The sequence below is a fragment of the Limulus polyphemus genome, unplaced genomic scaffold (genome assembly GCF_000517525.1).
Source record: "Limulus polyphemus unplaced genomic scaffold, Limulus_polyphemus-2.1.2 Scaffold3012, whole genome shotgun sequence".
NCBI classification, from domain to species: domain Eukaryota; kingdom Metazoa; phylum Arthropoda; class Merostomata; order Xiphosura; family Limulidae; genus Limulus; species Limulus polyphemus.
In genome coordinates this window covers 59,748-70,978 of record NW_013668622.1, presented here as the reverse complement: position 1 = coordinate 70,978, position 11,231 = coordinate 59,748, and the positions used below count along the sequence as shown (strand labels likewise).

Genomic DNA, 11,231 nt, shown 5'->3' with positions numbered 1-11,231 from the left:
GTAACGTCAGATACGCATTACAAAAAAGATGGAAGTCAGCACCCTTCTCAGTGATGCTCAGCTAGAGTTTCATCGCTACTGTCTGTGGGCAATTATCGAGATCATACAGATTCTAGCTGGGAAGAAAAGCGCCTTAAGCGCCTATATCAGTGAACTTGGTATGGAGGACGGAGTTTTTCAGACCCTGTTCAACTTTGCCATCAGCAGATATAAGAAATTGGAAGAAATTGAAAGCTCAATTCCACGCAATGCAAAGTATATGTCATCTGAAATCCATAATCAAATTCTCGGTCTACTCGCGAAAAATATCCAGCAAAGAATCAGAAATGAAGTTGGTGATAAGAAGTACACAATGAAGGTGGATGAAACTCGTGATAAGTGCAACCGTGAAAATCTATGCTTATGTGTGAGGTGCTTACAAGACGGATATATTGTTGAACATCTACTGGCAGTTATTCAAGTTTCCAGTTTTGATGCACATTCCTTGACTGAGTCCATTATAGCAATACTTCAAGATCATAGCTTCAGTTTGAAAAACGTTCTTAGCCAATGCTATGCTGGAGCTAGTGTGATGTTGGGACGATCTGGGGGTGTTCAAAAATTTCTCCAGGAAAGACTGGGCCGATCTGTCCCCTACGTGCACTACCTAACCACCAGCTACACCTTGTAGTTGTACATGCGATTTCGGCTGCCGATGTTGTCGTGGACGCCTTTTTTGTCACTTGCAACATCCTGTACAACTTCATAAGTAAGCCAACTGTGTCTGTTCACTACACTGGGCAAGCGGTGGACTGGCTACCTAGCTACCGTGAAAGTCATTACTGGATCATATAAAGCTATATTGACGATTCTGTCGGACATTGCCACAAATGAGAATAACACATTCTTACCTGAATAAGTGGTGGAGGCAATCGGATTGTTGAAGCTGATCAAAAAGAAACCCTTTCTGTTCATGCTGTAGCTGTCCACAAAGCATTGAGTATACTAGCACCTGTCAATATTCATCTACAATCGCGCAGTATCAATCTGATGCAAACCTTGATGCTGATATCATCTTCGGGAGCATCCATTGCTTTGTTGAGAACCAATGAAACATTTACCACTTTGCTGGATGATGTTAAGCTGATTCTGCAAAATACTGCAGGTGATGATAACAGTGTAACTGTACAAGACCATCAGCTTGCAGAAAAGAGAAGACGTCGTGAAAACTCTGGTTTCAAAGAATACATTGTTGACCATCTGCACAGAGATAACACCAATTTGTCAGAAAATGATAACCTCAAACTATCAAGGTTCTGTCTAATTGACAGTATCCTGGCTGAGCTTGATGAACGTTTCTCGGAGAAAAATTCGCATCGTATTCGTGCTATGGAGTCACTAGATCCCGAATCAGAACATTTCTTTGACAAAGACCGAATGGGATTTCTCGCAGACTTGATCGGCTTTGAAATGGACAGCTTTGTTTTGGCTCAAATTGATGTTGCCAAAAAATACATCAGTGACAACTGGAGGAAAAACGACAAACATAACCTGGTGTCTGTCTTGCAACAGCTTTTTCATTTGAAATCGAAGGGCTTTCCAGCCATTACAGAACTGTATGAGGCAGCATTAACAATTGGATCCTCAACTGCAACTTGTGAAAGAGTTTTTTTCTGCTCTGACAAATGTGCTTACAGACCTATGTCAGTCGATGTCTCATGAAAGACTGGCGAACTTGATCCTCATCGGGTTTGAGAAGTGCATCCATGATGATATGTGTCAGAGTGTTGATGGGAAGCATAAGATATTGAGAGACTTCAATTATATTCAGAATAGATGATTACTGTTGTTTTAATAACAAAATTTGGACTTGGTTTACATTGCTTTAATTAATTACAAGGGTCCAATCAACTTTGCCTGAGACTGACTCGTGCTTTTTGTTTTGATTAACCTACCAGTTCATACCTAACTTAAGCTCTTGTTGTCGTATATCAAAGATTTTTTCATGAGTGAATTCGCTTATGAATTAATAAGGAACATCAATAAATGATACAAATTTATAAACAAAGATTTTTTCATGAGTGAATTCGCTTATGAATTAATAACAAAAATTTATAACGAAAACTGAAAAGGATTACAATGTACTCGCGCCCTTTGAGTTTGTCATTGCGCTGTCAATGTGTGCGTCCTCACTACGTCACTGAGGATTGCTGTAACATAGTGCATACTGTATAGAAATAGAAACTGACAATGATATTTTTCACTGGCAAGCCATGTGGTGCTCATGCGATACATCATCCCTTGTTTTGTGGTGAGAGCAATCGTTAGTCACGTGGGTATCTACTGTGGCCAGAGAAAAAAATGACATTGTTTTTTTTTCTATATAATGTTTTCTTAGTCTGGGATAAGATAGATATAAAGATGCTAAGATATCACAGAGACAAATACAGTAAGGGCACCAAACTATACACTTGTCTTTTAAGTTTTGATTGGATTGTTTGTTGTTAATATAGATTGCTTCACTGTGTTTAACTTGTGTTCAGTCTCTTCCTTTGCATCAAACTTATAACTAAAATAAAATAAAAAGAAAAGAAGGGAAACACATCGTGAATAACTCTCTGAAGATTTTGGAGAAAGAGATCAAATACAATGTAAAAGCAAAAAGAAAAGTTATCTTCATTGACAATAACTGTCAATGGCAAATGAATGCACTGGAAGATAGCATTTAATGTGAGATCGGGCTCTGGGTTTTGTTCCAGGTTAAGACTTACTTGTATATTTTACTGGTTACTTTATTTATTATAGACTAAGAAAAAATAGCATTATATACAATATTCTATATTCCCACCCCTCTCAGGGCACAAATGTTACCCACATCATCATGGTCATATCGATAGAAGAAATATAGGAGGATATACAGCCTCTAAGTATCACCTCTTCCAGGAGAAACCGCAAGTTACACCATAGTAAATGACTCAGAATAATAGGCAGCTAAAGCGAAAGAATTCATAATGTTTTCTTGTTAAAACAACACAGATACAGCTGGAAAGGTGTATGTGCGAAAGAATTCATAATGTTTTCTTGTTAAAACTACATAGATACAGCTGGAAAGGTGTATGTGCGAAAAATTATAGGTGAATGTGAAACGGTCTTCTTACTAAACTAAAGAAGACAGGAAACACAAGATATGCTTTGCATACCGCACAAGGCTTGGCGCCGACTCAAGCATGTAGTAACGCTCTTCAGGAACTGAAAGATAAAACAATACTTTTTTCCAAACATCTACTTCAAAACGAAACAATAATTTATATTTTTCGCGATAAAATATTCAATTATTATTTTGAGATTGAATGTTTGTTCTATAACAAAGACAGGACAATGAATAATGCAACAGAAATTGTATCATCGAGACCAAGTCCAAAGAAAACATATTCAACAGATGATAATGGATAATCGGTAGTATTTCTATTTCCTAGAGTAAAAATTGTACTATACCGATTAAACTGCTAGCAACTGACTATCCTATGTTTTATGTAACTTTCTTTAACAAGGCTGAAAGACTAAGGCCGGCATGGCCAGGTGGTAAGGGAGCTCGACTCCTAGTTTGAGGCTCGCGGGTTCGAATTTCAGTCACACCCTTTTAGCCGTGGGGGCGTTATAATGTAACAGTTAATCCCACTATTCGTTGGTAAAAGAATAGCCCAAGAGTTCGCGGTGGGTGGTGATGACTCTCTGTCTTACACTGCTAAATTAGAGACGGCTAACGCAGATAGCCTTCGTGTAGCTTTGAGCGAAATTCAAACCAAACTGAAAGACTAGTGGTATTTTTGTTGGATTCATTGGAGTGAAAATCTTATTAGTAAACAGCTATAAATAAACAACAACAACAAAAATTAGAATTATTTGTACAAGTTTGAAGAAGCTCATCGAAAATGGTCTATTTCTAAGCTTGAATAATGATCACAGTAAAAGATAATAAAGATTTTTATCGTATGCAGTATTTTGTCATTGGTTGTTGTTTGTTTTTTTTTTTTTTGCTAATTCGAGCCTAAGCGGCAAGTTTGAAGGCTTAGAACGCTAAAAATCGGGTTTCTATACCCACAGTAACTAGAGAATAGATGACCCAACGTGTAGTTTTGCGCTTAACAAAAAACAAACAAAAATACGATAAATACACGATTTTTTCGTCTCCTACTCAGGATTTATTAAGATTTTGGTAACTTTTCTACTTTTAAATTAGTGTTTTGTGTGTGTGTGAAATGAAAAAAAAGGCATAATTTATATTTCATACAACGACATAATCAATCAACTTAATAATAATAATATTCATAAAACTATATACATTTTGTTTTTCAAAACCAAACCTGGAACATTTTATGATCGACAGCATCTTTGCGTTATTTGTTAAAACTGTTTGATATTTGTTCCTGAATTGCGTTTAATTTTCTTTTCTGGGCTTTACATAATTTCTTTAACTTTCAAGGAAACAATCTTTTATGGATTTGACAATCAGTTATAGCTTATTCTTTAGAAAGATCATTAGAAAATCTTACATCCCTAATTAACGATAGTTATATGTGTCACATGATTGTTTTACTGTCCCAAATCAACGTGTTTATAATAACTCATCTAATCAGAATTTAATGAGTGTTTTTTGCCCCCCCCCCAAAAAAAACAACAACAATAAACAATCGCTATATTAGTCATTTGCCGACCAGCGTAAATATTTATTATAATATTTGCAAAAGCGCCACCTAAAGGTAAATACATATATGTGCTTATTTAGGTAGGGTGATTGAACGTGCAAGGTGGTAGTAAAACATGCTATATTAAGATATTTTGTTATATGCTTCATCTTTTGTATTTTACTTAAACACTTTCTTTCTTATATTTTTTAAACAAAAATTATATTTTTATGTCGTGTCACTGATAAGATAATTAGGCCTAAGTATTATTTGACTTCCAACAGAAATTAACTTGTTATTGTTACGCTATCGGCTGATCAAACCTAGTTGCCAAAGGCCAAAGTTCCATCTCATCGAGTTTCAACGGCGACGCCAGGCTGGTTTGCTAAAAATAATTTGGTAAGTACCAAATCCTTCAATGGAATACGTGTATACTATCTATAGGAAATTTCGTTGCAGTTGTTTTTCACTGTGTCGTTATTCTGACGATATTTAGTACCTTGTATTATATATTTGCTTGGAATGTTTTTCTATTTAAATTCTAAATCAGTTATTTTACGTTTGTCAAGCGTAAAATAAATTTACAATATATGTATATGTATTATCAATTTTCTTGAACAACGACTTATGTGAACTAAATTAAGTGAATTTTAATTATTATCAGTTTTATTTAAGTGATTTATAAGTCAGACTGTAGGATATATATTTCTTTGTTATTTTTAACATTGGACTTTTATTATATTATTAACAACAGTATTTTATTTGAATTAACTTTATTATCATTCAAAAGAACTGGCGAAAAACAAGATAGTCAATGCAGTCTTGTTCGTGGAGCAGGTCAAGCAGCAACAGGGGAAACTACATTAGTAACTGAGCACTTGTGTGTGAAAGCAAAGACTAATATGTATAATATATCAACCACATTGATCGATTACGTATAAACGTTTGTGTAATTAACATCTAATCAAAGCAAGCTACCTCCTACATAGATGAGAACTAGAAATTAACCTAGTAAACAATGTAACTAAATTAACATACCGTTTAACAATATGTATGCAAAGTCATAAAACAAAAACTTACAAACAAATAAACGAACAAAAATTGAAAGTCAATTTATCATTCAGTTTGATATTTGTCACTGATTTATACAGGTTTCGGAGAATTTGACTCTTCGTCAGTAAACCTGGAGAAGGGGAAACGAAAGAATAAAATTAGGCTTCATATAGTGGTAGTGTATGTTATACATTTGGTCTTTTAAGATGTCTTTTACTCACCGCAATGATTCTATATTAGTATGATAAATCGAATGATAGATTGGGCCTCACATTACTTTTTAGTGTTTTTAATCAGCTTGTCGGCTGAATAAATCATACTCATACATTAGTAGCATCAATGCTACATTTTGTTGAAGTCCTATATAGATATTTGTGGTGAGTAAAAAATATCTCAAACACCATACATACAAAAACTTATGATGTTTACAATGCATTGAATCATCATACTGTCATGATCTCCATACTTTTTAGTCTAACTCTACCTTTGCCTTAATTAAATGTACCCTAATAAACCAGTGGAAATTTTATCAGATATTGTTGTGGGATGCCATGCCCCCTGGCAGAGTATATTTATAACTGTGCGCCAAAATACGTGGTTTTATAATATTATTTTCATTCATACAGCATGAAAATAATTATTATAGTAAGGTTTGTTTGTTTGTAATTGAGCACAAAGCTACACAATGGGCTATCTGTGCTCTACCCACAACGGGTATCGAAACCCTGATTCCAGCGTTGTAAGTCCGCAGACATACCGCTGTGCTACTGGAGGGCATTATAGTAAGGAAATAAATAAATAAAAGCTGTGATGTTCCAGTAGATTAAAGACCGATAAAATAAACATTATATTGACGCAGTGAAATTACGAAAATACTTTAAATAAGTTATATTTTTTATATTGTGTGATTTAGATGCTTGCTAGAGGGCGCATGACGTTAAGATCATGTAAGTTTGTAAAAGTGGGCCTAGAATATACAAAGTTGTCTCGAAAATTTAGTGACTTTGAGAAATATCTTGAACATAGAGTAGATACAAATACGAGTAAGCTAGTTAATAAGTTAAGTAAGCTTCCAGAGTGAATCATAGATAGAGATTTTCAGTCTGGGACTGTTTTTGTCAATGTTTTGTTTTCAGTTACTTGATTGATTAGCTGTAAAGTTGTATAAGTAAGGTTATTTTTTTTAATAAATCGAGATATTTCCCTTTGAAGGTCATTTGTAAAGTTACTTCAGCTTACAAGTTACAACTGTATGCAAGTGAAGGCAGGTTGTAGGATTGTTAAGGAAGAAATAATCGAAATTGTTATCGTTATGTGGACTGAGTTTTGAATTATTTGCACCAGATATTCTAAAAGAACCCACCAACGGAAGAAAGACGTTACAACAGTACTAATAAATTCGATATTCGAATAACTAGTAAACAAAAAGTTAAAATAATTCCGTAGTTTGAGATTATTCCTTCTGTCTTTATTATTTTTCTGCTGTCTTTTTTTTTTTTTAGCATGACGTTTCAGTCAAACCACTTTTGGAATTTCTTCAGTCGACTTTTTCCCTTATACCCCCCCCCCCCCCAAGTAAATCAAAATAAAATAGAATGCAGATAGTTAAACTGAACTTCTGACCAAAAGAAAAGAGACTGGACACAACGTAAAATACTATGAGTAATAGACATTTTATTTGTATGAAAATAATAAAACTTAAGGCTGGATGAGTGCATAAAAAAGCGGGCCATCACTTGACATAGAAGAGAGCTCTGGTAGAACAAATCACTTTATTCTTACGAACAGGGTCAACTCTTCCAAATTGCATTTATTACTAATGCCACTTCGTCATCACATAAATAGGAAGGTTATGGCCTCCAAGAATTTCTAAGCTTCTATAAACCGATGTTACAGAATAACGCAAGATTGTTAGAATAAAGAATAGTTCTCCAGTGACACATTCTATGAAAGTGTTTAGGAATACCGTGTAGGAAAGATCCAAGCTAGATCTGTGTACTTCATAGCTGGTTGAACGTGTGTAATTGGAATATTTTATTTTAGTGAACAAAACGTGTTCAACTTTCTAGGCTAAAAGACAAAGAAAAGACCTCATGTGAATCACTTATTCCTAAAGTATAACTATTAAAAGCTTCTGATGAAAAGTACGTTAGAAGTAATAAAAACATTTTTTGCAAAACTTAAGTATGCTACAGAGATGGTAATGCCAAAAAGTACAGAAACAAGATAGGAATGAATACATAAAACCATACAAAAATCACTACATAAGTAGCCAAATCTTTCCAAGAATAACTTTTATCTATAGTTAAATGTTGGATTCTTGTAAGTTGCATGAATTCAAGTTTGAATAAAAACATTTAAACTGTATAGTGCTATACAGTCTTACAGTAGCTAATAACCATAAGCTTGACTCAGTATTTACTGGCTTCTTTATATGGTTTTTTTCATCCTTATCTTGTTTCTGTACTTTTTGGCATTGCCATTCCTACATCATACTTAATTTTTACAAAACATTTCACTACTTGTTTCCCTCTTTAAAAAAAACATAACTTTCGTTGAAGTAAGTTAATAAGTGAACATTTGTTTTATTTCTATAATTCAATGGTAATATATGTTGTTAATATCATATCAGTTTCTCTAATTTTTTGTTACATTGGGGGCCAGTAAAGCTGGAATAGTTCTTCCAGAATGGTACAAGTACCCGGAGCATTTGACTGACGTTAAGGAGGTATTTACAGAACCCACGCCTTCCAACTTCACCCCAACTCGCTGCATGTACATACAATCAATTCCACCATATGTTTATATCGATTAATAGTGAGGACATCATACATATCTCAGTCCAGGAAGTATGGTACCCCACATAAATATTTGAAGAAAAGTAGATCACTATATAATGTATTGTTTTGATAATTAAGAAACTGGTGTTTTTAAACTCAGACATTAATAATATATACACAGATCTGTCAATTGCATAAATACTTGATATCTTTGATACCTTGAATATTAATTTGGGTTATTCTTTCTTTCTTTTTTCTGAAATTGTTTTGGCACATATCATGTTCGTGCAATGAACAATCACAGTCGTTATATAAGAACAATTTGTGCTGTCATTTAGCGACCAGAAATGAAACTGTTTTTTATGAAACATGGAAATAATATATGCTTATAAACTGAATTCACTGCTAAGTAGTCGTTTTTCTTTTATTATTTCCTCACAAAAATACGTGTGGTAGAAGAACAGAATAATATTATTGTTATACAAGCTGTGAAACATTCGATAATGGCAGTTAGGTGCTCAAATAAGGCTATAACTTTAGCAGTTATTTGTAAGCATCATATAGTAATAGATTGAATGCTGTAGCCATTTTGTTTTCTCGGCCCATCCCTACATGCTAAGCACTACCGTGCTTAGTGATAAATTAACGAAAAATTTCTATTTAATAGTAACTGATGAGCTGATCGCTTTAATACTGGTCTAACATCACAGCGAGTCGAGTTTGATCCTCTGAGGCCTATTTCATAATGGTAGGTATTTGGGTATGAAGACACAGAGTGCTTGGAATTTACAGAGCTTCCCTTCGCCCGGCTCGTAGAATAATTTGCGAGTTAAACAGAAAAGGATCAACAAATATACTACTGATAATTTGTGGCGTGAATCGATTAATTGAATGCTAAATAGTTTTATGTGGGAAGGGATGCCCCAAGAAAACCACACTTTCACTGAACAGGTGCCTTATAAGTCTCAAATACTTAAATAAGTTATGGAGTATGAACAAAGCCACATTGGGTTATCTGCTGTGTCCACTGTGGGGAATCAAACCCCAGATTTTAGTGTAGTAAGTTCACAAACTTACTGCTGTCCCACTGGGGACTATAAATGTGACAAAAGATCATTTGACCCATTGATGTAACCCTTCCATCCATCAAAGCAATAATACCAAAACCAAAATATCATACACGTGTATCTATGAGATAGACAATTTAAATAATTAAAAAAACACAAAAAACTGTACACACCAAGTTAACAAATAAACATTTCCACAAGTTTACAATTGGAACAGATATATCAGTTTTGCTGAATAATAATTCTAGATCAGAATTTTTAAAGCCTAAACTTTGTTCTCCAACATACAAGTTCGATTTCAATATTGTTCATTTTTTACCACTGAAATAAACTCTTCAAAATTTCTTACATTTTGAGTTTTTTTACACTACAGATAGAACTAAAGGAAATCTCTCAGTTTGTCTTTGTAGCTCACGTTTTAAAAATTATATATCATGCTTAGTAGCTGATAGTTTGTTCTAACGAAAACCCGCACAATGGGCTATATGCGCTTTGTCCACCTCGGAGAATCTAACCCCGGATTTTAGCGTTGTAAGCCCGTAACCGTACTGCTGACTCACCGAGGAACTTTTAGTAGTTTGTCTGTGCATTCTTTTCGGCATGTTGATATGTTTAAGGCATGTACGGGACCAAAAATGCATACAATATTCTGAATGAAGCCACACCAAATTACAATAATCTTTTAACTCTTAAAATCAAACATTTATACAAGTAAATCCCCAGATTATATCTAAATTGAAAATTTCACGATTCTATCAATAGTTAACCTCTAAACCTCTCGTTTTTCAATACAACCACTGCAGTACCTCACATTAGAAGTAAGTCCCTTCCCGACTTCCATGGTCCCCCCCCCCCCCTGTGGCACATTAGTAAGCTTGTTGAGTTAAAACGCTAAAAAGAGAGGTACAGCACAGATAGCCCATTGTGTAGCCCGGCATGGCCAGGTGGTTAGGGCGCTCGACTCGCAATCTGAGGGTCGCGGGTTCGAATCCCCGTCCCACCAAATATGCCCGCCCTTTCAGCCGTGAAAGGGCGATATAGTGTGACGGTCAACTCCACTATTCGTTGGTAAAAAAGTTGGCGGTAGGTGGTGATGGCTAGCTGCCTTCCCTCTAGTCTTACACTGCTAAATTAAGGTCTGCTAGCACAGATAGCCCTCGTTCAGCTTTGCGCGAAATTAAATACAAACAAACCATTGTGTAGCCTTGTGCATAAACACAAACAAACTTCCATACTCCAAGAGCACGTATTACACTGTTCATCATTGTTTATGTTCTGGCATAGCCATTAAGATTGTACAGGACTTTCTGAATAAACACAAACAAACTTCCATACTCCAAGAGCACGTATTTACACTGTTCATCATTGTTCATGTTCTGGCATAGCCATTAAGATTGTACAGGACTTTCTGAATAAACACAAACAAACTTCCATACTCCAAGAGCACGTATTTACACTTTTCATTATTGTTCATGTTCTGGCATAGCCATTAAGATTGTACAGGACTTTCTGAATAAACACAAACAAACTTCCATACTCCAAGAGCACGTATTTACACTGTTCATTATTGTTCATGTTCTGGCATAGTCATTAAGATTGTACAGGACTTTCTGGATAAACACAAACAAACTTCCATACTCCAAGAGCACGTATTTACACTGTTCATT

The 11,231-nt window shown here is 34.9% G+C and overlaps 1 protein-coding gene across 1 annotated transcript in view; it reads left to right on the top strand.

Moving 5' to 3' along the window:
* Positions 1-4,779: 4,779 nt before the first annotated feature.
* Positions 4,780-11,231, top strand: part of LOC106468455 (CD151 antigen-like) — a 30,044-nt gene continuing 23,592 nt past the window's right edge. Inside the window, exon 1 of the mRNA XM_013928881.2 lies at positions 4,780-5,063. The gene's annotated coding sequence lies outside the window, so the exon portion shown is untranslated. The remainder of the gene's footprint in view (positions 5,064-11,231) is intronic.